This window comes from Vombatus ursinus, unplaced genomic scaffold, assembly GCF_900497805.2.
Source record: "Vombatus ursinus unplaced genomic scaffold, bare-nosed wombat genome assembly UNPS02014932.1, whole genome shotgun sequence".
In the NCBI taxonomy this organism is placed as follows: Eukaryota; Metazoa; Chordata; class Mammalia; order Diprotodontia; family Vombatidae; genus Vombatus; species Vombatus ursinus.
In genome coordinates this window covers 15,265,789-15,291,830 of record NW_020954710.1, presented here as the reverse complement: position 1 = coordinate 15,291,830, position 26,042 = coordinate 15,265,789, and the positions used below count along the sequence as shown (strand labels likewise).

General features: G+C 43.0%; 1 protein-coding gene across 2 annotated transcripts in view; it reads left to right on the top strand.

The window, feature by feature from the left end:
- The first annotated feature begins 5,479 nt into the window (after nucleotides 1–5,479).
- LOC114029523 (tumor protein p73) overlaps nucleotides 5,480–26,042 on the top strand; it is a 208,105-nt gene continuing 187,542 nt past the window's right edge. The window contains exon 1 of one of the 2 annotated variants that reach the window (XM_027843999.1): nucleotides 5,480–5,615. The gene's annotated coding sequence lies outside the window, so the exon portion shown is untranslated. Of the gene's footprint in view, nucleotides 5,616–8,337; nucleotides 8,458–26,042 lie in introns of those variants that run through there. The other variant, XM_027843998.1, reaches the window with a different exon arrangement.

Sequence of the window (26,042 nt, the reverse complement as noted above, 5' to 3'; positions counted from 1 at the left end):
GGCGATAGGGGGTTCAAAGTATTTCATTTTGGGCTCACATTCACCCACTCCCCGTAAAGATCTTCAATTCTTTTCCCTGGTGTGAAGATGTCCCTATTTACTAGGAAGTTATGCCAAAGTTTATTAAGCTGGAAAAAACAGACCTGTGCATCTAGTGTCCCAGAACTCAGCCGAATATCGAAGGTTCATCACTAGTTTGGTCATAGGGTTTTAGGTTTCAGTCTTCATGGAAGAAGACTCACTTTCTTCATTTGTAAATAAGGCAGGGCTGGTGAGACTAAATGATTTCTGAGGACCCTTTCAGCTTTAGAGCTATGATTCTAGACGCCAAGTCCTTGAAGGGAAAAGCTGTAATATCATAAATTTAGATCTGGAAGGAATCTTTCTGACCATCTGGTCCAGGATTCTTTACCTTTTTTTGTATCATATACCCCTTTAGCCTTCTGGTAAAGCCTCTGGACTCGTCTCATAATGTTTTTAAATGTGTGAAATAAATACATAGGAAACAGATTATATTGAAGTACAGTTTTCAAAATTTTTTTTGAGGTACGAAAGGTTCCACGTTAAGAACCAGTCCAATCTCATCACTTTACAAATGAGGAAAATGAGGTTCCAAGAGGGGAAAGGACTTAGTCCAGATCGCATGTGAAATGACAGTCAGGATTCGAACCCAAGTCTTCCGACCCCAAATCTAGTGCTATTTAGACTGCACAGTGTGTGGATCATGTCCAGTGGACAGTAAACACGACAGGGTTAGAGTTCTAACCTTAAGAGCACTTGTAGCTTTTCAAAGCTGGAACCAACCCAGGCTGTCCTATTACGATGTCCAAAAGAAAATCAGAGAGGAAAAGGGACCCGCACAAAGGCCAGTTAGCTTCAGTGCAAGGACTAGGACCCAGGCAGGAGTTATTTGGAGTTGTCAGGACCATATGTAGCCTTTCTCTTTCCTGGAAGTCCTCTAGGTGTTTTTTGCCTTCTCTTTTCCTGTAAAAGGGTGGTGAAGTTGATTCCAACCCCCTACTCGCAGAGGCTGGAGATTGGGGAGTGGGGGAGGGAAATGTGCTGAGAAAAGTGGGAAGCTCTGGGTTCTAGGAAAGCGCCAGGCAGCCTTCTAGGAACTCCTTGGTCCTTTCACTGAACGGGAAAGGGGCCATGCTTTCTTCCTCTACCCCAGGCTGGTGCCCAAAGCAGGCGTGAGTCGTACCTTCAAGGGCGCACTGGGTGGTCCGTGCTCTCTGCAGTGCAATCCCTGGCCCAAGCAATTTGCGATAGTGAGAAATGAGATTCACCCGAAGCAGGGAACGGCCACTCTTACAAGGCAGTTGAGTAGCCCAGGTTAACATTAGTCGGTTTGTTCCATTCAGGAACAAAGGCTCTGTTTCACTTTTTGTCTTTGGAACCCGTGAGCCCAGCGTGGTATCTGCCGCAGGAAAGGTGCTTAATAAGCGCAGCGTCTTCCACTTAAGACGCACTTCATAAATGCTTGTTGATTGGTTAATTGATTGTGTATTAGAGTCGTAATGGGCTGGATTTGGAGTTAGAAGATCTGGGTTCATAGGCCAGTTCCATAACTTCCCTGTATCTCTTTCCTCATCTGTAAAATGAGCGGGTTCCCTTTCTGAATCTGTGCGATCTTATGACCCTCGACGTGTAGTCTTTTGTGTGTATGGCCTAGAGGGAAAAGAGATTGAAAAGGAACAAGGGGTCAGAGAAGAGGGTCTGCATGTAAAGGCTTTTTATAACCTTACTCGAATCTATGTTAAAAGGCTTATTGTACATTATGCCCCTTCGTGCACTCCAGGAGTCTAGCTTCTTGCAGATTTTTACACCTGACTGTCTTCTCCCTACTTTTGCTCAGACCCCCTTGGAATGCACTCCCCCCCCCCCCACTTCTGCCTTTGACAGTTCTAGTTTCCTTCAAGTCTCATCTCAAATACTACCTTCCACACAAGGCATCTCCTAATTTCTGGTCCCCTTTCCCCACCCACTTGCAGCCAAACCCACAAAATCACTTTTTGACTTATATACTGTATATACTCATAATTGTGCACAGTATCTCCCCACCTTGAATGGAAGGTCCTTGAAGGCAGTTTCATGTGTGTATATGTTCAGCATATACTAGTATTGAATAAAATATTTATTAAGCTCTCTCCATCTCTCCCTCCCTCCCTCTCTCTCTCTCCCCTCCTTCCTCTCTCCCTCCCTTTTTCTTCTCCTCCTCCTCCTTCTCTCTCTCCCTCCCCTCCCCCCTTTCTCTGCTTCTTTCTTTCCCTCCCTCTCCCCTCCACCTTACTTGAGTGTGTGTATGCATACATGTATGTGCCACCTATATGAACTGTCAAAGGGTAGAGGATGAGGCATTAAGGGCAGAATATTCAGTGAGGGATAAGCAAAATCAGGAGACCAGGACTCAAATCCCAACTCTGCTACTTGCTACTGTGTGACCTTTAGAAATAATAAGTTTCCATCTTTGGGCCTCAGTTTCCCTCTCCATACAATGAGAGGTTGGATTAAATGTCATCTGAGGTGCTTTCCAGCTCCAAAACTAATAAAAACTGATGGTTTCATGGTTTGCAAATCAGTTGAATACATGATTTCATTTGAGCCTCATAACCACAGTGAAGGGAGTGGATGCTACAGTTTATTTTTATCCCCATTTTGCTGATGGGGAAATTGAGAATCATCAAGGTTAGGTCACTTAGGGTGGAACAGCTAATAAATATTGGAGGGGGGATTTTAAGCCAGGTCTTCCTGGCTCCAGGTCCAGCAATCTAGATTGTCTAGCCCTGTGGTGGGGAACCTGTGGCCTTGAGGTCACATGTTCCCTATCCCTGGTTAGCCAGTTGGAGGCCCAGAGAAGATATGAACCTTTTCTGAGTTTTGAAGAGTAATTTGTGGAAGGCCTGGAAATGGACAAGAGTGGAGTAGGGAGAGAGGAGGGAGAGAAAAATCATTCTCCTTGGAGGGTTGGGGGGAGGTTTCAAATCCAATATCTTCGGGAAAATTCGAAATCGGTATTCCTATATCCCCTCTACCCACCCCCACCCCCTTTCCAGGAAACTGGAATAATAACTCAATTTTGTAGCACTTTGCTCATAGCCTAGTTGAAAAGTAGTGCCAAAATATTCAAATACACAAATGAGAATCTGAAAAAAAAATTTACATGAAACCAACACTTTCTGCTTTTCAGTTTGACTTTATGTACATAGTAATCATAATAAAACCATCCCATGTTTCTGGGGTAGCCCCTTCTGTGCTCATTTTCCTGATTATTTTTAAACTAGAGATGTAGTGATAGTTATTTTTGTTGTTCTCACCCAAGTGCGCCGATAGATCTATAATCCCCAAGGACTGCAGATGGAAGCCCATCCAGGCTTGCCTGTTCTATGGAACTCTGGTCCATCTCCTTTCATAGGTACGACATAGGGAGTTCTATTCAAAGTTGGAGTGGCCTTTCTTGATTTCTCTAGACAGCCCAAGGGTAAAAGCCCAGTATGCTGGGGGGCCATCTGTCATCCCTCACCCTTGCTAGATAACCAGCCCTTCCTACCATATTCATCTCTTTGATGCTAATTTGTACACTCCTGTTCTTTGGGGTTCCTCTTTGGTAATAAATTGTGGTCTGATCACCTTGACTATGCCAGAATTTTTAGAGAGAGAGAAAAAAATTTCAAGTGAAATGAACAACTTCCCACTGAGATTCAAAACTCTGGACTTAACCCTTTCAAGCCTGGAAATTCCTCCCTTCCTGGAAAGTGATTGCTGATAAATAGTGCCTCTGCATCCTTCTACATCTAGGACTGGCTCCATTCTTTTCATCCTGGGATCCTCCAACGGTTGCCAGGCCACCACCGCTTCCTTTGTGCACAGGCACTCGGCCCCTTTTCCTAGTTCTGCAACCATAATCAAAATAACTCTCTTGGGTCCTGGGATAGGGTCAAGTGACTGAATAGGTAGAGCACTTGGCCTGAAGTCAGGAAGACCTGAGTTCAAATGTGGCTCACACGCTAGTTGTGTGAGTCTGGGCAAGTCACTTAGCTCTGTTTGCCTCAGTTTCCTCATCTGTAAAATGTGCTGGGGAAAGAAATGGCAAACCATTCTAGTATCTTTGCCAAGAAAATCCCAAAAGGGGTTCCAAAAGAGTCAGAAACGACTGAAAAACAATTACATAACTTTCCCTTTGGCTCCACCTCACCCCCCCCCCCCCAGTTTTCCAAAACAAAATACTCTTCCCTAGCCATCAATCTCCTAAACGTGTAGTCTCTCCCAATTAGAATGTAAACTCCTTAAGGGCAGGGATGCTTTTGTGTTTGGAGCGGCAGCACTTAGCATAGTGCTTGGTACAAGGCCAGGGCTTAATAAATACTTTTTTCATTCATTTATTAATTCATTCTCCCCTCCATTGTGCTCAGTGCGACACCACATTTCTTCAGAAACTGTTTTATTCCATATCAAAGAAGGTTGTTGTTTACGTATTGGAGTCTCTGGGTTGTTTTCCTATTTGCCTGAGGAGAAAATAGAGTCTCAGAGAAATTAAGCAAGAAGTACCAGTATTCGAATCCAGTCGGTGACCTGAACTAACTACGATCCTGAATGTCACCTAACATCTCTGAGCCTCAATTTCCTGCCTTGTAAAATAAGGAAGATAACAAAGCCTCCCTTTTATTCTTTGGTGAGGATAAAATGAGATAATAATGTACATAAAACACTTTGCAATGCTTTAAAGCTCCATACAAATATTTTATTTTTTTTTGCAAATATTTCATTTTTCAAAAAAACGAAAAGAGCTATTTCATTGCTTCGAGGAAATCCCGAGAGGAAATTCCTTCCAAAAATGCAGATAGGAGCCATCTCAGTCATCTGTGAGTGGCATGTGGGTACGTGATTTGCCCAGGGTCTTAACTGCCTTTATCAATCTGAGTCGAGACTCGAACCCACTTTTTTCGGACTCCTAGGTCGGTTCTCTATCTCTTTCATCTTGTTTTTGTGACTTCCACAGTTAACTCTAGTGCAAGAGCCGGGAGTAGAGCTCAGGACTCTTTGACAGAGATACGGCGAAGCAGGCACTATTTAAGGACTGCCTTTGTCACGTAACGCGCTGGGCTGTGAGCTCAAGAGCTCTTAAGGGCCAATTCGCCCCAGCTTGGAGAGAATATGAGGCCAGGAGGGGCGCCAACATCATAGCATTTGTAGCTAGGGGATCCTTCATGCTTTCCTGCAGATGTGGAAACTCAGACACTCGAGAAGGCGGAATAGTTGCTTAAGGCCACACACTAGTTCTAAGCAGCCATCCCCAACCGAAGTCCCTTCTTTAGTTCATTCATTCATTTAATCAATTACCGTCACCCTCCTCCACTTCCTCCTCACTGGGGCTGGTGGGGGTGGAGTGGTGAATCACCTAGTTCTAGAAGAAAGCAGCCAAAGGGGCGGGGTGAATGGTTTGAGCCAGATCAGAGTGGTTTCCAGGGGCCAGCGGTAGTCCATGGCCTCCAGGTAGCTGCAGACTGGGGTCTGGGCCCGCTGCGTCCAGAAAAGCAGAGAAGCGCCCAGCCCAATGATATACCGGGTAGATGCAACCAGTCAAGACTCTAGATCCTTATCCCCGTTTCAGACAGGTGAGATAACTCATTGCGCGAAACTAATCTCTCCTCTCACCCCACCCCCCATGTATAAATAATGGCGATGAACAAAGGTAGTGTGATACAATGGCTAGCGCAGCCGGCCTTGGAATAGGAAAACCTGTATTCAGACCCAATCCCTGACATCTACCGGTCACATTTATGTGACCCAGAGACAGTCACTTAACCTTTCTGGGTTCTAGGCTACTCTCTAAGACAAGCGGCAGAGTAAATGCCAATCTACCATAGTCGGTCAACTAGCGTTTATTAAATACTTACGTACCAGGCACTGTGCTAGGAGCTCGGAACACAAAGAAAGGCCAAAAAAACCCAAAAAACAAAAAACAAAAACAGTCCCTGTCCCTAAGAAGCTTACATTCGAACGGAGATCACATAAATAACAAAATAAATTTAATAATTTTATTATTTACATTTAATTTTAAAAATAACGCATACGGTAGCTGACTTGGGGTCCCCGAGGATCTAGGTTTAACTCCCACCTCAGACACTTAGCTGTATTACCTCGGCCAATTAATCAGTTTTTTTCTGTGCCTTAGCTTCCTCATTTAGTTTGTAAATGACAGGTTTTTTTTTAAAGCAACTACTTCTGTTTTAATTAATTAATTTAGTTTTCAACATTCGCTTCCATAAAATTTTAAGTTCTAAATTTTCTCTCCTCTTTCATCTCCCCACCTCCTCTAGACCGGCGTGCAATCAGAAAAAATGACAGGTTTTTTACTAGATCCCTTCCGGCTCTAAATCTATATATATAATCTTCAAGAAACAACAACCTATATTTCCGTATCTGGAGTCTTCACAGAAGGAGGGACTCATAGGTCCTGGTTAAAATAATTGTAAGAATAATAGCCTCATGTTTATATCGCTCTTAAAGAGAGATTGCAGTTGTTTCGCTTTAGAGAGTGCTTTACCGTTGGTGTTCCGTACCTGTGTTTTTTAATAGCGAGGAAAACTCCTCCGAGGGCTTCTCTTATTTTATATATTGGTCCCACATTTTTCTCAACGCGTCACACAAAGGGAAACGTGCCTCTAGCCCAGACGTGGAATTACTCCTCACCGCCCCACAAACACACAATGTAGCAACACTTAGAGATACCGAAGATAACATCACAAAATTCGCAACAACACGTCCAATGTGATTCAATCCACAAGTACAAAATAAGACACAATCTATGATTTGAAATAACGCTAGTACAAAGACGCGCGGGTGCGAAGGGCTTTCCAAAGTTGAGGTAATGCCTAGACGCAAACGAGATAGGGCCACAAAATGAGATCCAGACCGATTTGAAACACTCGACCTCCAAGAGACGGACTCGCGCTCGTCTGACGTGCCCTGTCCCACGTGCAGTCACTCTCTGGTGGGACTTCGGGCCCTCTGGGCCCCAAACGCCCATTGGCAACTCTTGTTTCAGTTCTTTTGTTAGTCAATTTCCCAGACACTACGGGCACATTTACACACAAAAGGGTCCCTCAGGTCACGAGATTTATTTTGTCCTCCAACAGCGCTCCAGTGGAGCGGGAATTCCCCTCTATAACACATATTTGTTGTATTGAATTGACAATAATCGTTATTTCTCCAAGGATCGGTTCCGGGATCACCCTCATCCCAAGAGTCTTACTGTTAATACTCTGTCTAGCCTCGATTTACCTCAATGCTCCTCTCCCACGCTAGAAGGAAAGCTGCAGGAGGGCAGGCACTGTTTTTTTCTTTGTATCCCCAGAACCTAGCTAAGTGTCCGGCCTCCTCAGGCCCTTTGTTGATTGACTGAAACATCCAAAAGTTAAATGGGATGCCGCGTTAGGTAGTGAGCTCCTTGTCATGAGAGATCCACCAGGAAAGGCTGGACTGCTACTCTATCTGGGATGTTGTCCAGGGAACGCTGCCTGCCAGTTTGTCTTGTGAGCTGCTCGAGGGTAGTAACCGTTTCGCTTTTGTCTCTCTCTCCCCGGGCCTAGCCCAGAGCCTGGCATCTAGTAGGTACAAAATAATTGCTGATCGAATTGAGATCGAACTGAATGAACCTCGCTGCCCCGCCGGGCACTAGCATCGCCGCCTGCGCCCAGAAGCAAGCCCTTCGGGGACTGGCAGGGAACTCGCCGTAGCCAGAGCTGGGCTAGGCAGGGCCGAGTAAGGTGAGGTCAGGGGAGGGCAGCAGTTCCCGAGCTCCCCAACGGGACTGTGGGAGCTTGAGGCCGGTGGGAGGGGACCTCAGGCCTACTCCCCGGACGCTGGCAACTTCTGGCCTTCCTCCCACTCCCCCGCCGCCTCCTCCTTCTCCTCCTCGGGCCGCCTGGGGCGCGTAAAGCGGTCCCGCGCTAGCAGCCCGCCAGGCTAGAAAAGGCGGCTAATGCCTGCTACGGCGGCAGCGGACGCTCCCCTCCCCCTTCCCCCTCCCTTTCCTTCCTCCCCCTCCCCCCTCCCCTTCCCTCTCCTGTACCCCACGCCTGCAGTCCCTTATAACCAGCCTCGCCGATCCGACCTTCTTGTCTGCCCTTCGGCCACAGCCCCCACCCGCCCCCAGCCCCTGTCTCCCCAGACTGGCTATTGCGGGCGTCAGCGCGCGCCCCGTTGCCTAACTAGGGTTCTTCCTCTGCCCCGCCGGCAGCCAAAGGGTTAACCTCCGGCTAGCCCGCGCGTCCAGCAGGGGTAGAGGAGGGCACGGGTGGGGTGGGGTCCCGCGCGAGTCTGGGGCCCGGGGCCCAGATACAGAAGGCTAGCCAGTGCAGCCAGCCCCGGGGCCAAGCCGCGCGCGAGTTCGAGTCATCTATACCAGAGACAGGCAGCAAGGCACCTACGGGCAGCCAGTTCCGACAGCACCAGGTAGGGGAGCCAGGGCCGGTGGAGGGAGGGAAGGAGGGGAAGTGAAACCTGCGCCGAATCAGGGTTCGGACTCAGGCTCTGTATGGGGTTGCGGGTGTATGTAGAACTCTGGGGACTGACCGGGCAGCGCGCAACATTTGGAACCAGGGGACCCTCGCTCTGCCACTCACTGTGTGACCTTGAGCTCTCTATCGCTGAAAGCATTTTTAAGGAACCTACTATGTGCCAAACTGTGTCTCGAGCTGGGGAGCCAAATACAAAAGTGAAACACTTCCTGTCCTCGAGGACCTTACATCCTACTCAGCAAATCACTTAAACTTTCTGAGCCTCGGTTTCCTTTTCTGTAAAATGAAGGGATTGGGCCGGATGAAGGGGCTGACAAGGCCTGTTCCAGCTCAAAATCTAGGCTGCTGTGATTGTAGCCACCTCCAAAGCTCTATTCAAGGTTGGACCGAGAGCACATGAGTCCCCCGGGGCTCGTGGGGAGCAAGAGATCCCACGAGGTAACAGACTACTGTCTCCTCCTTCCACAGGGTCATGGGAGGGAAGGAAATCTGAATTTTGCTGCCACTCTAAACTCGAAAAGGCCATTTTTGGTGTCAGCGGTGCCTTTGAGTTGGAGGCTCAGTGTTTATCCAAGGATGAGGGACTTTGGGACCAAAGTGGGGTCAGAAGCTCCAAGACTCCTTCCTATTTGCAGAGAAAAGGATGTGTGTGAAGGGGGAACAACTTTTGTTGGACCTTTAGAGATGAAGAGAGGGTCTGGATCTGTCATAACAGCTGGAATGGAGGGTGGGGGTGGAGTAAGCCCGAGTCAGAAAAAAGACCCTACTTCCCTGTGGCCCTCCCCCCACACGCCTCTTTAAGACACCAAGTATAGGCTAGGTGCTAGGGATGCAAAGACAAAAACAAAGCCCCTGCCCTCTGAGGGCTTACATTGGATTGGGCCAGCACAAAATGTAGAAATAGAACAAAGAAAATCGAAGAGGGAAGGAGTAGGAACGACTTTGGGGAAGGGAATCAGGGAAGGCTTTATGGAAAAGGAGTGGAATATAACCTTAAAGGAAAAAAAAAAGGTTCTGTGAGTCAGAGATGAGGAGGAAGTACATCCCAGGAATTACTCTGATGCTGCTGCTGATAATATTAATGGCTAACATTTATATCTCACTCGTTTGAACCTCACTATGACCCTTTAAAGAAGATACGTCTGTTATTCTAATTTTACAGATTGGGAAACTGAGACCTAGGGAAGCTAAGTCACTTGCCCAAGGGCACACAAGCTGATGACCAAGTCCAGTGTTTTGGCAATCACAACCCTGGGTCCAAGTGGTCTGAGTTACTCCCATCTCGCCGCAGGCCCAAGGAAAGAAAAGGAGAAAGGGCAGCTAGGTGGCACAGTGGGTAGAGCTCTGGCCCTGGAGTCAGAAGGACCTGAGTTCGAATTTGTCCTCAGATACATGATAGTAGCTGTGTGACCCAGGGCAAGTCACTTAACCCCAATTACCTTATAAAAAAAAAGGAGAGGAGCATGGGTTTTAAAAAAAACACAGGGGCAGCATGTGGCAATTGCAGTAATTTTTTTTTCTTCATTTCTGTAGTGCATTAAAATAACCTACTAGATTGAGGTTAGGAAGAGCTGGGTTCAAATCTCACTGGATACGCTACTTATATGACCAAAGGCAAGTCACTTATTTAACGTCTGTCAGCCTCAGTTTCCTCATCTGTGAAATGGAGATAATGTATTCTCCTTATAAGGCTGATGTGAGGGGCTCCATAGAAATAATGTGTACAGCTCTCTATGTATATGTTAGTTATTGATACTAATTCACTTTTACCTCAACCCTGTGAGGTAAGTAGTTCAGTATTGTCTGACTCTTCCTGATTCCATTTAGGGTTTTCTTGGCAGAGGTACTGGAGATACTGTCATTTCCCTCTCCAGCTCATTTTTACAGATGAGGAAACTGAGCCCAAAAGGGTGACGTGACTTGCCCAGAGTCACACAGCTAGGAATTGTCTGAGAAGATTTGAACTCAGGTCTTCCTGACTCTAGGCCAGGCACTCTATCCGTTGCACCAAGTAGCTGCTCCAGAGGTAAGTCGTAGGTACTATAAATAGCATCATTACTCTTTCACAAGTGAAGAAACTGAGTCAGCTGAGAGAGTTGAGATGACTGAGTACAAAGTCTGAAGTCTCAAAGGCAGGGCTTCTTGGTCCAAATCCAAGGCTTTCTCCCTGCTCTCTATAATGAAACAGGAAGTCTCCCACAAAGACCTAGAGAGTAGATCTTTTGGGCAAGCCCAGAGATCTAGGGATTCTTGTCTTGAGGCATAAGAGTGGTGTTCAAGTTGGGACCAGTGAAGATAGTTGCTATGGTAGCAGAGTCCAGAGAGATTAGGGTTGGTTTGAGGCAGGATTTGAATATAGGGCCACTGCCTCCAAGTCCAGAGCTCTTCCCACTGAACCATGAAATAGCTTCTGGCTATTAGCCTTCTTCTCCTGATCAAAGGAAATTCACCGGGTCACTGGGGGTTCTTGTTCAGAAGGAAACAGTGAGAACATCCTAGAAGGAAGGAGGGAGCCTGGCTGCCCATTCAGAGGATCCATAGTGGGCTGATGTTAAGGAAATAGCATTTTAAAATGTTATCCTCTGCCACTGGAGGCAGCACAGCAAAGCGGATGGAGGGGCAAAGTGGACTTGGGCTCCAGTTCTGTGTCTGTTACCTTCTGGCCGTGTGACTCTAGACAAGTCACTTCACCTCTGAGTGCCCTAGGCAGCTCTCTCTAAGATTATATAAGTTGCAGAAGATTTGATAGGATGGGATGAGACTCACTAGGAATCTTTTTGCCTCTGGCTTCAAAGATCTACAGATGAGAAGAAAGAAGAAAGATCTTTTCTATCTCCCTCGGCCTCACCATTTCCTATTTATTCAGTGGCCACAATTAATCTGAGAGGTTTTTGCTTCCTTGATTAGCTCAAATTTCTTATCTCTTTCTGTACTAATAAATTTAAAATGGACAACACACATTTCCTCCCAACGATGGAGTGGGATGGTGAGATTCTTATTCCCTCCTCTATCCCCATTTGCCTTTTTTTTTTTTAAACCAAATGAGAATGATAACTTCTATAACTGGTCCTTCTTTGTCAGATCACTACATTACAGTAGTTAAATAAATGTCTGAGTCTGAATTCAAACGTGGCTCCCACCTGACTCCAAGTCAGTTCTCTTTCCCCTGTTTAATATCCCCGAATATATGCTAAGGATCTATGCTTTCATCATCGGGGGTTTTTTGGGGGGGGGAGGGGACTCCCAGCAACCTTCTACAACTTAATAAGTAAGTCTTGCTGTGTAAATTATTTACTGGAGGCACATAAGTGATTGCTCCATTGACCCATTGTCAGAATCTGCCTCCAATCCAAGTCTAATGCTTAACACTAAACCATGCTATCCCTATGTGTGCTTGCACTCTGGTGAGAGCTCGCAAGCACACACACATACACACACATACATATACACACACATATATACACTTGTGATGTCTCCTTTTTTTTTTTGGAGGGTTCTTTTGTAGTTCTGTCCTAGTCCTAAACCTCAGAGGATGAGCCCAAAACAGTACCTCCTAGAAATCTATTCAGATCTAAGTCATTCTTACCCCCTTCTTAAAGATATATGCATATGTATATATACATACACTATATGTATATATGTTAATAAAGGAATATGTGTGTATATACATACAATACACACTCACATAGACATATATCTATATATGTATCCATGTGTGTATATGCACACATACACATACGTACAACACAGCTAGGTGGTGCAGTGGTTAGAACTCTGACCCTGAAGTCAGGAAGACTCATCTTCCTGAGTTCAAATCTGTCCTTAGACACTGACTAGCTGTATGACCCTGGGCAAGTCACTTGGCCCTGTTTGCCTCAGTTTCTTTATCGGTAAAATGAGCTGGAGAAGGGCGTAGCAAACCACTATATAAGAGTTATAAGAAAACCCCAGATGTGAGTCATGAAGAGTCAGACATGACTAAAACAACTGAACAAGAAATATATAAATATATTATGTATACATTTACATATAATTGTTCTTTGTATCTCTAGCACCTAGCACATAATTGGTGCCTAATAAAGGTCAGAGGGGAAAGACACATAACTTTGTATCAATGTATACATACATATGTACATATATGCACATATATAACATGTGCGTGTATACACGCCTATTTCTACTCATGCTCACACACATGTAAATGTGTATATGTGCATGTAAATGTGTATTATACATTGATACATATTCATGTGTCTCCTCCCCCCCAAAAAAAACCTTTATGAGGTCCCAGCTATGGGCTAGGGATACAGAGATCTAAATGAAACCATCCCCAACCTCTGTGAGCTTACATACTACTGAATAGTCACAAGATATAGAAAAACAGATAGGATGTAACCACACATATTTATATGTATATGTATACATACATATACTATATATATAATATATACTATATATGCACATATATTATATATATCACAGGGAGGGAACAGGCATTTATTAAGCACCTACTGTGTGCCAGACACTGTGCAAAGTGCTTTACAAATATTATTTCATCTGATCTAGGATGGAACTGCTTTATTTTTTTAATGTGATTTTTTTCTGCCTAACAGATATTTATTTTCTCTCCCATCACTCACTATTGAGAAAGAAAAAATTAGAATGAAAAAAACACTTTGTAACAAATATGCATATTCAAGCAAAACCTTTTACAGATGGTACAGTCAGGTCATGTAAGCTAGGCAAAGTCACAGAGGTATTGGTTTGTATACATAATAAATGAGTACACATATATGTGTTTATAGATATGTGCATATCTATATGCATGCACACACATACATTTAAGTGGCCTTGGTGGATTGTGAGCTCCTTATGGGCTGGGACTGTCTTTTGCCTTTCTTTGTATCCTTAATTCTTAGCACAGTACGTGGCATACAGTAAGAGCTCAATAAATATTTACTGCCTAACTATGTGTATGGCTATGTTCTTTATGCAGAAATTCACATAATGATATATACAAAGAAAAATAGCACATTGCTATCTTTGGGCTGTGTGATACAATTTGTTTAAAATATAACTGTTTATGAGGAAAGGGATATGCATTTATAAAACGCATAATGTGCCAGGCACTGAGCTGAGGGCTTTGCAATTATTATCTCATTTGATTCTGACAAAAACCCGTTATTATGCCTATTTTACAGTTGGGGAAACTGAGGAAGTGACTTGGTCAGAGTCAAACAGCTAGTAAGTATCTAGGTATCTAAACAATAAGATCTATGGAACTGTTTACTCCCATTAGAAGTTATTAGCACATTAAAAACAAGAAAACTCTAGTAGGAAGCCTTGGGGGAACATTGTAACTAGAAGCAGAGTGTGTCACCATCCTTGATGTCCTAGGGGCATATATTACTCAATTATTCCAATCTTGAATATTTTCTCCTACTGGTGCGACCCTTCTGGGCCTGAGAAGAAAGCCTTCTGAATATGCCCAATAGAGTTGTTTTAGAATACTCAAGGTCCCTTCACCCTCTATATTCTCTGATCTTCTCGATTAATCAGCTTCATTAATAATTAATTAATAGACTTTAGCTAATTGACTTATTAGTTGACAGCTTTTTAACAAATATTGATGCATGTGCCTATATCAGTCACATGTATTCTCCAAGAGAATATTAGCACCGTGTTACTATATGTAGATAAGATGTTGTGTGAAGATAATTTTTGATACCCCTACTCAATCTAATTAGTATTTACTCACTTCATTGTGATAGTGAATTAAGCAGAATAGAATTTTTTATTGTTGCTGTTGATTCGTTTCAGTCGGGTCTGACTCTTTGTGATCCCATTTGGGATTTTCCTAACAAAGATACTGGAATGGTTTGCCATCCTTTTCCAGCTCATTTAACAGATGAGGAAACTGAGGCAAACAAGGTTAAGTGACTTGCCCAGGGGCACACAGCTAGTGATTATCTGAAGCCTGATTTAAACTCAGGAAGATGAGTCTTCCTAACTCCAGGTCTGGCACTCTATCCACTGTACCACCTAGCTGCCCACCTGGCGCATAGGTGTTTAGCAAATGTTTGTTTTTGTTTTTATTTTTTAAAAAAGATATTTAACTAGTGCAGGGGAGCTTCAGAATGATGGTGGAGATACTTTCTCAGAAAGAGTTCCCTAGTCATCAAGACCAAGTAGTAGACTATTGGCTATTCAGTCAACAACCTTTTAGTGAGCATTTCCTATGTGCTAAGGCACTGTGCTAAGTACTGGTGGTACAAAGAAGAGCAAAAGTCAGCCATGCTTTCAGAGAGCTCACATTCTTTTTTTTAAATAGTATTTTATTTTTCCAATTACTTATAAAGAAAGTTTTCAACATTCACTTTTATAAGATTTTGAATTCCAAACTTTTTTCTCCCTCCCTCCCTTACCTCTCCCTTCCCCAAGACGGCGTGCAATCTGATACAGGTTACACATGTACAGTCATATTAAACATATTTCCATATCAGTCATATTGTGAAAGAAGAATCAGAACAAAAGGGAAAAACCACAAGAAAGAAAAAATAAAACAAAAGAAGGTGAAAATAGTATGCTTTGATCTGCATTCAGACTCCACAGTTCTACTTCTGGATGTGGATATCATTTTCCATTATGGAATTGTCTTCAGAGAGCTCACATTCTGATGAGGCAGATGACATGGAAATAGGTACGAATATCCAAGATATACACACACATATATACATATGGGGCTACATGTATACATATAGGGATACATATGTATGTATGTATGTATGTATATATACACATACATATAGTCAATGGAAGGTAATGTGAGAGGGGGAGTAAGCAGCAGGAGAAATGAGGAAAGTGAGATTCGGACAGAGTTCTTGAAGGATCCAGAAAGTAGAATAGAGAAGAAAGATCTAGGTGTGGAGACAGGGCAAAGACAGAGATTAGAGATGGGAGTTCAGTGTTGAGGGGAATAGAATGAGAAGGCATGAAGGGGGCTAGATTGAGGAGAGGTTCTGATGCGGGGTGGGGGGGGGGAATAATCACAGATTTCATGGAGAGGCAGGCTGGCACAGTAAGTAGATAGCCAGCCTCAGATTCAGGAAGACCCAGGCTCAAGTGGTGCATCTAATACATCCTAGGCATCTGACCCTGGGCAAACTACCTGTGAGCTCTCCAAGCAGCTTCCTCATGCTGTAAAAAATGCTTACAGAACTCTGCCAGTAGAGGAAGTCCCTCCTTGGGAGCATCCTGTGTTCATGAAATCACAAGTGTGTTTGGGAAAGAAAAAAAAAGTTTTTTTAGGACTTTAAAGTTTTACGAAGCGCTTTCTCACAACCCTGTTGAATCAAGGAACAGCAAGTATTATCTCCCTTTTATGGATCCTGCAACTGGGATGGAGAGAGATCATAGGATTTAGAGCTGCAAGGGATTGTGGGGATCATTGGCTCCAACTGCCATGTATTGCAGATGGGGGAACTGAGGTACAGAGAGGGGGAGTGACTTAGGGTCATAAACATAGAGTCTGAAGGGACCTTAGAATCCAACCCTCTTATTTTTGAGGTGAGGAAACTGAGTTACAGAGAGGAAGTGACTTGCCCAGGGTCAAATAGCTGGTATCTGAGGTAGACTTTGAATTCAGAATTTTTTTTTTTTTTACTGCAAGACCAGTGTTCTTTCACTATGCCTTCTCTACCAGTATATGGACATTGTTGCTTCTACTGAGTGTCTCAGGAATGGACTATCTTGTTATCTCTAGCACTTGATCTTATGTCTGAAGTCAGAAGAGACCTTAGAGGTCAGCTTGTCTAACCCCCCTCATTTTACAGATGAGGAAATTGAGGCACAGGGAAGTGATGTGACTTAGCTAGAAAGAACATTGGAGGCCATTGAGTCAAGTTAACAAGCATTTTAATATTCATCAGACATTGCACTAAGTGCTGGGAATAGAAATACAAGCAGAAAGATAAATGCTTCCTGTCCTCAAGAAGCTTACATATTAATGAGAGAAGACAGTACATAAAAAGGAGCTGAAAATCTGTAGGGGTTGGAGGGAAGGTAGTGGAATAGGGGTATGGTTGAGGAAGTCTGGTGACTCGAGTTTAGAGAGGAGTGAAGACATGACTGGCCTAGGTGCTGTGCTTAAAAGGGAGGTTCTGGAGGAACCATCTAGTCGAAGAAAGGAGCTGTGGGGAGGGGTGGACCTCCAGGTTTCTGTGACTTGAGTCAGGAAGGAAGCAGAGAATAGTACCTTGGTGGCTGGGTATCTCATCAGCATTATCTGTTTATACTTGACTAAGAGCTCTAAGCCCTGGACTTCTTCTGGTGCAGTCTAATCTCCCTCATTTTGCAGACGAGGAAACCGAGGCACAAAGAAATTTAAGTGACTTGCCCAGTTTCACACAGCTAGCTAGTAAGGATCAGAGACAGGATTTGAACTTAGACTAAATCCAACATGCCTCCTACATCAAGATGCTGGTGCCTTAAAGAAGACAGACACTTTAGGGTGGTCTGGTCACCTGTATAGCCCTGGCCTCCCATTCCAAACTCCCTTTTGTAATCAAGTATCTGGAAACAACAGGTCTGCAAGATCTGCACCAGCTGGAGAATCAATTCACTTTCTTCACTCCGAGGGGCGGAGCTGAGACTGTAATCTCTCACCGGCTGCTTCTCCCTGCTAGGTGCCTTCTCTGGGGAGCCCCGACTCGGCAAACTCCTGGACTAATTGGGCACATGTGCTCCTTCATGGAGCATTTATTTCTACCTGTATGGGGGGAGGGTAGGGGGTGGGGAGTACGTTTAGACCTCAAAGGGGACAACAACTGACATTTACACACTAAAGCCACTTAGCCCCTGCCTAACAACAACCCAGAGAGTGTCCTGGAGAGCAAAGATTTATCCCCATTTCTGAGATGAGAAAACCAAGGCTTTGAGTGACCCAGCTGGGTTCCTAACTATTAGAGTCAGGATTCAAACCCTGGTCTTGCCTACATCCAGGCAGCAGTGAGGGGCAAAGATGGAACAGGGTCTCCCCAGGGCCATCCCCCTAGCCTGTCCCCTGATTAATCTCCTTCTCTTCCAAGCAAGCACAGGGATCTCTGGTCTCCAGAGCTTAAGGATATGGGGAATTGAAATGCAGATAAGAAAAATGATTCTTGCTGTGAGAAACCATATGCAAAACTTCCCTGTCCACAGCACCCACCCACCCACACACATACCACACATATACCGTCTTCATTTGTCAGTGGCGGTGACAAATCCTGGCTGTAAGGTTCTGAGGACCTCTCGTGCCCAGATCTGTGACCTCTGTACCTCAATTTTGCTGGGCCAAATTTCCTTCCTTGATCCAGAATGTGCCCAGATATTCTCCTTCTTGTGCCCCTTACCTCACTCCCAACCCTAAGCCTGTGAGGCTACTCTCTGCCTGGCGGTTTCTTCTCTAAAGACTCTTTCCTCCTTGAACAGCTCACAGAATCCCACTCTCAGAAGGGATGTTGGGGATGAAACATTGAACCCGAGTTAAAATCCTAACTGTCCTCTGTTGTGTGTGTGACATTGACCAAGTCTCTTCACATCTCCAGACCTGTTTCCACAGTGCACTAGAGGACTTCTGAGGTCCCTTTCAGCTTTAGGTATATGATCCCTCCAGCCCAATCTATTCGAGAACAGGGATCCTTTTTACAACTTACTCAGATGATCATCTGGCCTTTTGTTGGATGACCTCATGTAAGCAGGATTGGTCCACTTCCAGTCCATTCTCTCTCTGTGGCCCATGTTGGGACTTCTGAGGGGAGGGGTAATACCATGAATTGATCCAAGTGAAAAGAAGAAAGAAAGTTAATCTAGGTAAAAATGTTCATGATGACCTTGAATTGGAAGAATGTTCTGAATAGGTGAATAGTGTGGTTCAGGGGAAAGAGCTTTGCCTTTGAGCCGGACGACCTGGATTCAAATCCTAGCTCTGCCGTTTACCACCTTTGTGATTTTAGTATTGTCACTGTCTGCCTCCACGCCTCAGTTTCTTCATCTGTAAAATGAAGGAGTAGGACTAGATGACCTCTAAATTACCTGTAAATCTGTGAGCCTCTGTTATCAAATAGCCTTTAGAAAGGAAAAAGGAGTCCTTTGAAGTATTGCTGCAAAGTAGTGCCTTCTAATCCAGCAAGCATATATTAAACATCTATGTAACGTGAAAAATCACCTAAAGAGTGAAGTGGATAGAGTGCCTGCCCTGGAGTCCGAAGGACTTGAGTTCAAATCCAGCCTCAGACACTTACTAGCTGTGTGACCCTGGGCAAGTCACTTAACCTCTCTTTGCCTCCATTTCCTCAGCTATAAAATGGGGATGAATAACAGCATCTACCTCCCAGGGTTGTTTTGAGGGTCAAATGAGATGATATCTATACAAGCTCTTAACACAGTGACTGGAACATAGTAGGGCCACTATAAATGATTATTGTCCCTTCTTTCTTTTGAAAAAGGTGGAGAGAAGGGGGCTGGACAATAGTATGGTTAGCAGTCCTTGATAGTTGCATGTTGACTTGGAAGGAGGTCTCTAGTGGAGTGCCCCAGGGGTCTAAACATCTCCTTGCTGTTTAACATCCTCAGTGGCTTAGATAAAGCTCATTCAGTTTGAAAATGACACAAAACTAGTGGATAGCTTCCATTATATGGATGAGATGACAGAGTCAGGCTTCAAAAAGATCTTGACAAGAATTCATCTTTTATTCAAAGCTCTGAAAGGTATATGATCTGATTCTCTCCTTATTTTTCCTTTTGTTATGGCTTGATCTTTAATATTCGGGCACCCAAAACACTTTGAATTTATTGAGGAGTATGGTGTAAAATTTGTCTGTGTCTAGTTTTTGCCACACGGCTTTCCAGATTTCTCAGCAATTCTTATAAAATGGGAGTTCTTTCCTAAGTAATTTTATGTTTTCAGCTTTATTGAACTCTGGGTTATTAAATTCCATTATTTTTAATTCTCACATTTTGTCTGTTCCATGGATCTACTTTTCTGTTTTGTTTTGTTGTTTTTCAAACCGGGACCAAATGGTTTTGACGATCACTGCTTTAAAATATCGTTTGAAGTCTGAAAGTACTATTCTTCCCTCATTCCTACCTTTTTTCAGTATGTCCACTGGTGTTCTGTATCTTTTGCTCTTCCGAATGAATTTTGTTATTATTTTATCTAACTGTAAAGTATCTCTTTGGTACTTGGATTGGTCCGACATTAAATCTGAAAATTATTTTTGATAACATTGTCATAACCCAGCCACCAATACTGAATATTACATGAGCTCTTTAGTTGTTCTTTATTTTTTTAAGGAAAATTTTGTATTTGAATCTATTCAAGGATTTAATGTGTTTTGTTCCCACATAGTTTTTGCATTTTATGATTATTTTGAATGAGATTTCTCTTTCTGTTGTTGCCTCTTGAATGTTGTTGTTGTTACAAAGAAATTCTGTTTATTCTTGTGGTTTATTTTGTAACTTGTGACTTTTTTAATGGTATTTTCTTAATTTGTTTCATTGCTGACCCCTAGGGTTTTCCAAGTAAACCGTCATGTCATCAACAACTATAGATGCTTTTATCTCCTCTTTACCTTTGTGCCTTTAATTTCTTTCTCTTGTCTTATTGTTATTCCTAGCATTGCTGGAACTATATAAAGTAATATTGTTGTTGTTGTTGCCGTTATTGTTGCTATTTGTCCTTCGTTCTTGAAGAGGACTGGCATCAGGGAGGTGATGCCATGACATGCAAGTAAATTGGATTTAAGTGAGGGAGGTCTGTGCAGAGTCACCAGCCTCACTTTTTCCTCCAGAGCCATCGGGGTCCATTGGGAAGATATAGATCAGGATGACTGGAGATGGCCCTCGATGCAGTGGCAGACCTTGGCTTTTTTAAGCTAAGGTCTTTCCACATCTCACTTTGACTAAGGCAATGCCCATTCAGTGACTAAGGCTAAGTAAGAAATGGAGCAAAGAATGGTCTCTTTTACCTAGTCAAAAAAATAGTGGAAAAGGAGACATCCTTGCTTTGCTTCTGTTATTACTGGAAGGCTTCTAGTGTATCTTCACTGACTATGATGCTTGCTCTTAGTTTTGATAGATACTTTTTAGCATTTTAAAAAATGTGCTTTATCCTTCCTCATTTTAGGTATATTTAGGTATCAGGACTATATAAAAGGAGTTTGGTAGTGTGCTTTCTTTTTCAATAATTTGAATAATTTGAATTTTTCAATAATTTCAATAATTTTTCAATAATTTTTAGAATAATTTGTGTAGTATTAAAGTTTAATAGAATCCTCCCATAAATCTGTCAGAACCAGGAGTTTTTCTTTGATAATTCTTTGGTAGAGCCAGGAAAATGATATAATATGCACAATGTTTACAACAACGTGAATGAAAATAACAACCACAAAACGATGGAAAAGGAATGTTTTGACATTGCAAAGAAACAAGCTTGCTCTAAGAAGAGACATGAGAAGATTATTCTGTTTGCTGAAAACAACTCTTGCTACTTTGCAGGGTATGTGGGCATGGAACACTGCATATGTAAAATATTAGGCTTTTCTCATATATTGACCAATATGTTTGAGTTTTCCTCTCTTCTTTCACTTTTCTCTTTTTCTAAAAAATTCATTGTTATAAAGGATGGCTCTTAGGGAGAAAGAAGAGAAGGGATACAAGAGGAAATATAGGCAATGTAATAAGATAGCACCTATTTTAAAATATATCTTGGCAGACTTGAACATTGGTCTAAAACTAAGATAAAAGTGTAAAGAGTAAGTGTAAAGTTTTAAACATAGGATAAGAAATTTCAGTTTCATAAATGCAAATTAGGAGAACTGTGATTAGATGTCAGTTTGGAGCTAAAAAGAGCTAGAGTGTTTTGTATACTGAAAATTCAAATTGAATCAACATAATGATATGGGAATCAAGAAAACCAATGACTTCTTGGCTTACATTAAGAGGAACATGGCTTTTGACCCTAAGTGATACGATTCTGCTATCTTCTCTCCTGATCTGGCCACATCTGGAGTATTTGTGTTTAGTTCTGGGAAGCTGTTGGCAGTCTAGAAGGTATTAGAAGAGGGCATTGGGATGAAGAGGACAGGTGGGATGAAGAGGGCAGTTGGGATGAAGAGGACAGGTGGGATGAAGAGGACAGGTGGGATGAAGAGGACAGGTGGGATGAAGAGAGTGGTTGACTTGAGTTCATAACAAAGGAGCACCAGTGGAAGAAACTGAAGATTCTTTGCATGGACAAGAAAAAACCTTAGGGAGAACATGTGAGGAGCCTGTAAGTATTTGAAAGGCTGATGTGTAAAAGGTTTAGACCTGTTCTGTTTGGGCCTCAGAAGACAGAACCATGTATAGTGGATAGAAGTTTCAAAAAGATGAATTTAGGCTTGATGTCAGGGAAAACCTCCTAACAAAGAGAGTTTTCCAGAAGCAGAAGTGACTGCCTTGAGAGGTAGTGGGTTCCCCCTCAGTGGAGGACTTTTGAGAGGGGATCCCTTTTCAGGTATTTATTGACCTCTGAGATTCTATGATTGTGAAAATCAGAGAGAAAAATTCTCATTTTCATCCCTGGCCTCATGTGAGGCTCATCACCATTGATCTAGGCTCCATTAGTCAAATTGTTCATAATTTACACTCTACAAAATGTTTCTCTGAAAGCTACCCACCATCAAGGCTGGCCAGTGGAATTCTGTTCCCCACCCCCCCCCACAGCCCCCAATTATAAAAGAAAATCCAATCCATCTAATCATTATTATGTAAATGAGAGACGTCAACACCTTGGCATTTAATAATAAAATGTGATAAGCCACACGACTGTGGTGTGTGTGTGTCTCTCTCTCTTTTTTTACTTTCTTTTTCTTTGCTTCCTCTGGTCCCAGGAGTCCCCTGGGCTGTCAACAAAGCCTCCTCATAATTAGAAGAGTCTCTTGTCACTTCTTTTTTGGGGGAGAGAGAGCAAGCTCCGACTTGCTCCTGGCTTCTTAATTCCCGATCACGGGCAGCTTCTCTACTAATTATTTGGTAGTAATGAGGGAGGAGAAAATCAACTCATGAAAGTTTTCTTGAGATTTTAGAACAAGGCTGCAAATTAAATGTGAGATATTGGTAAACAAGGAGCTAATTGGATTGATAGGGAAATAATGAATTTGGACCAAAATGCAGGACGGGCAGTGGAAATGAATAGCAGTGCCAGGAAGCTTGCCTAATGGTCATTGTTTTAAAAATAAAAACATAAAAACAATGGTGTATTAAGATGTTAAAAGATTCTAACATCAGCCTTCTGGATCAGGAAGCAGCTAGAATAATTGGTGTCTGTTATGCTTTCTGAAAATGCAGTCACCAAAGTGTGATAATTTGCATTGTATCACTTCTTTTTCTTGTTCCCCTTCTTCATGGTAAACCATCTTTTTATGCCGTCCACCTAGGCAGCTTGCTGCAGTGGAGAGAATGCTGTACTCAAGTCAGGAAGACCTGGGTTTGAATCCCCATGCTGGCACTAGCAGTGTGACCCTGGATCAATCACTTAACCTCTTTATGCCTCAGTGTCCTCATCTGGCAAATGGGGATAAAGATGCCCTAACATACAGACAAAGTAGGCTTCAGTGGATAGGGTGTTGGGCTGAGAGCTGGGAAGACATGACTTCGAATGCTTTTCTTGAAACTTAGCTGTGGCACATGGGAAAAATATAATCCCTAGGGATTACGTTCGGTCACCCATGCATTGGGATCTGGGTTGTACACCCTCCTCCCTTAGAATGCTTAGCTTTCTTCAAAGCTCAACTCAGGGGTCACCTTTTCTGTGAGGCCTTTCTTGATGCTTCCAGTTGCTGGTTCTTCCCTCTCTTCCCCCACCCCCACCCCTACCTCATTGACTCATTTGTGCGTAAGTTACTCCCCTACCAATACATAGAATGTAAGTACCTTGAGGGCAGGATTGGTTCCATTTTTGTGCTTGTGTTCCCAGGGCCCAGCGCTGTGACTGGTAAGTGCTTAATTAATGCTTATTGGTAGACGAAGGCATCACACCAGGAGTTCCCCATACTGCTAACTCGTTTATACCAGAAAACCTAAAGGGCCAACAATATAGGTTTGTTGTGCGCATAAAGGGAGACAATAGACCAAAGGTGCTCTTTAAACAACTATAGAAATGTAAGCTATCATTATTTGGGGGGAATTGAGCCTCCAATGGAGTCCCGGTGGCACATGGCTTTTCAAAGCCTGTATTGAAACCATGTGTGGGACTTCCATTTATATACACTTCTCTTTAAAATTTTCAGTGAAGAAAATTTCATGACCCCCCTTAGGGATAGGTGTTATTATTTATCTAACTGCCATTGTAGACTGGAAATTCTTGTGGTTTGGAAACTTGAGAGATGTTACTGGAAGAGTGGGGAGAGAGAGATAGACAGAGACCAAGAGAGGAGGGGAGAGGAAGGGAGACAGAAAGAGAGAGAGGAGGGAGAAAGAGAAAGAGACTGAGAGACAGAGATAGAGAGATATATATGGAAAGAGGAAGTGAGAGACAGAGGAAAAAGACACAGAGAGAGGAAGAGATACAAAGTGAGAAAGAGAAAAAGAAAGAGGCATGTTGGTGATTTTTTTTAACTGTCTTTTAAACAGTAATGTGTTTTTAAAAAAATGTTTTACTAATTTAAAAAATTTCAAACTTAGTGGTCAGAAGCAAAAATGTTAAAATAAAACAAGATCACACACTTAAAAACAATTATTTCGAGACAGTGTGGTACAGTGGAAAGACTGATGAGTCTGGACTCATAGCCTGGGTTCAACACCTGTATCACAATGTTTATTAACTGTGTGACCTTGGGCAAGTCTCTTCCCAACTCTGGGTCTCAGTTGCCTCATCTGTCAATTGAAGGGTTTGGACCAGATCAGGGGTTCTTAACCTGTTCTGTGTCATTGACTTTTGACAGTCTGGTGAAGGATTCCATTTCAGGATAATGTTTTTAAGGGCATACAATAAAATACATAGAAGTACCAAGGGAACCAAATATATTGAAATAAGGACGTCATTTTTTTATCCATTCAAATTCATAGATCCCCTTGAAGTTTATGTCCCTGGACCGCTTGAATTAGTTCCAGCATAAACTAGCCATCTTGTCCAACTCACCTGATCAAGCATCTCTACTGTAACAGATCTGGCAAGGGGTCATTCAGCTTTTCAGCTTGAATACCTGAGGGAATGGGGAGCTCGCCACCTCATGAGGCACCCCCGCCCCAATTCCACTTTGGGCAGTTTTCCCCTTACAGTTAGATGAGCTGATCTGCAGCTTCCTCCCTTTCTCCCTAGTTCTGCCTTCTGGGGCCAAGGAGAGATAGCATTAACACTCAAGAGGTCACCCTGCGGGGAAAAGTTAGACCAGATGACCCTTGAGGTCTCTTCCAGCTTCCCAAGATTCCCTAGGTTTGCATTGTAGCCGGGCAGTGGATGGTGGTCGGGAGCCATAGCAAGTCACTTGACCCCTCTGGGCCTCAGCATCCTCATTTGTCAAATGCAGGATATTGGATTAGATGATTTGTGATGTCCCTTCCAGGTTTAGGTTAATAGCTTATTTACATTTTTCTGAAGGTGTGTATTCCTTTAAGAAGACAACAGTAAAGGCATCCTGCTTGTGTCATCCTATTCTTTTTTTATTTTCTGAGTATTTCTAAAAAAATTATGTCATCAGGTGGCTCAGTAGACGGAACCCCTCCCCCACCCTTTCCCTGCCTGGAGTAAGGAAGACTTAGTAGCTGTATGACCCTGCGCAAGTCACTTAACTGCTTTTGGCCTCAGTTTCCTGAACTGTAAAATGGGGATAATAATAGCACCTACTTCCCACGGTTGTTGTGAGTATCAAATGAGCTGATATTTGTAAAGTGTTTGGCACAGTGCCTGGCATATGGTAGGCTCTATGGTAAATATTAGTTATTATAATTGTTAACATTGAACAGGTCACTGAGTCTCTCAGCACCCCAGGCAACACTCTTAAATCTATAAATTGCAAAGCAATTGCCAATCTGATTTCAGTGGAGGGGATTTCCAAGCCAATGGAATCACTGAACTGTTTCCCTTCACCCCCGAAATTATAATTATTATGTGCATAATTATCAGTTGCATATCTGGTTTCTCTACCTTCCTCTCTAAGGTGATCTTGTACTTGATTTGTATATATTATATCTATCTGTCCTGTCTGTCTGTCTGTCTACCTACCTATCTATCTTTCTGTCATCTCTATCTGTCTATCTCCTTTATCTATCTATCATCTCTATCTTGTCTGTCTGTCTCTCATGTCTGTTTCTTATCATCTATCTCTATTTATCTTCTTATTGTCTATCATCAATCTCTTTCTATCATCTTTCTGTATCTTGTCTGTCCCTCCTGTGCATGTATGTATCTATGTATCTATCCAATTTATTCATCCATCCATCTATCCATCCATCCATCTATCTATCTATCTATCTATCTATCTATCTATCTATCTATCTATC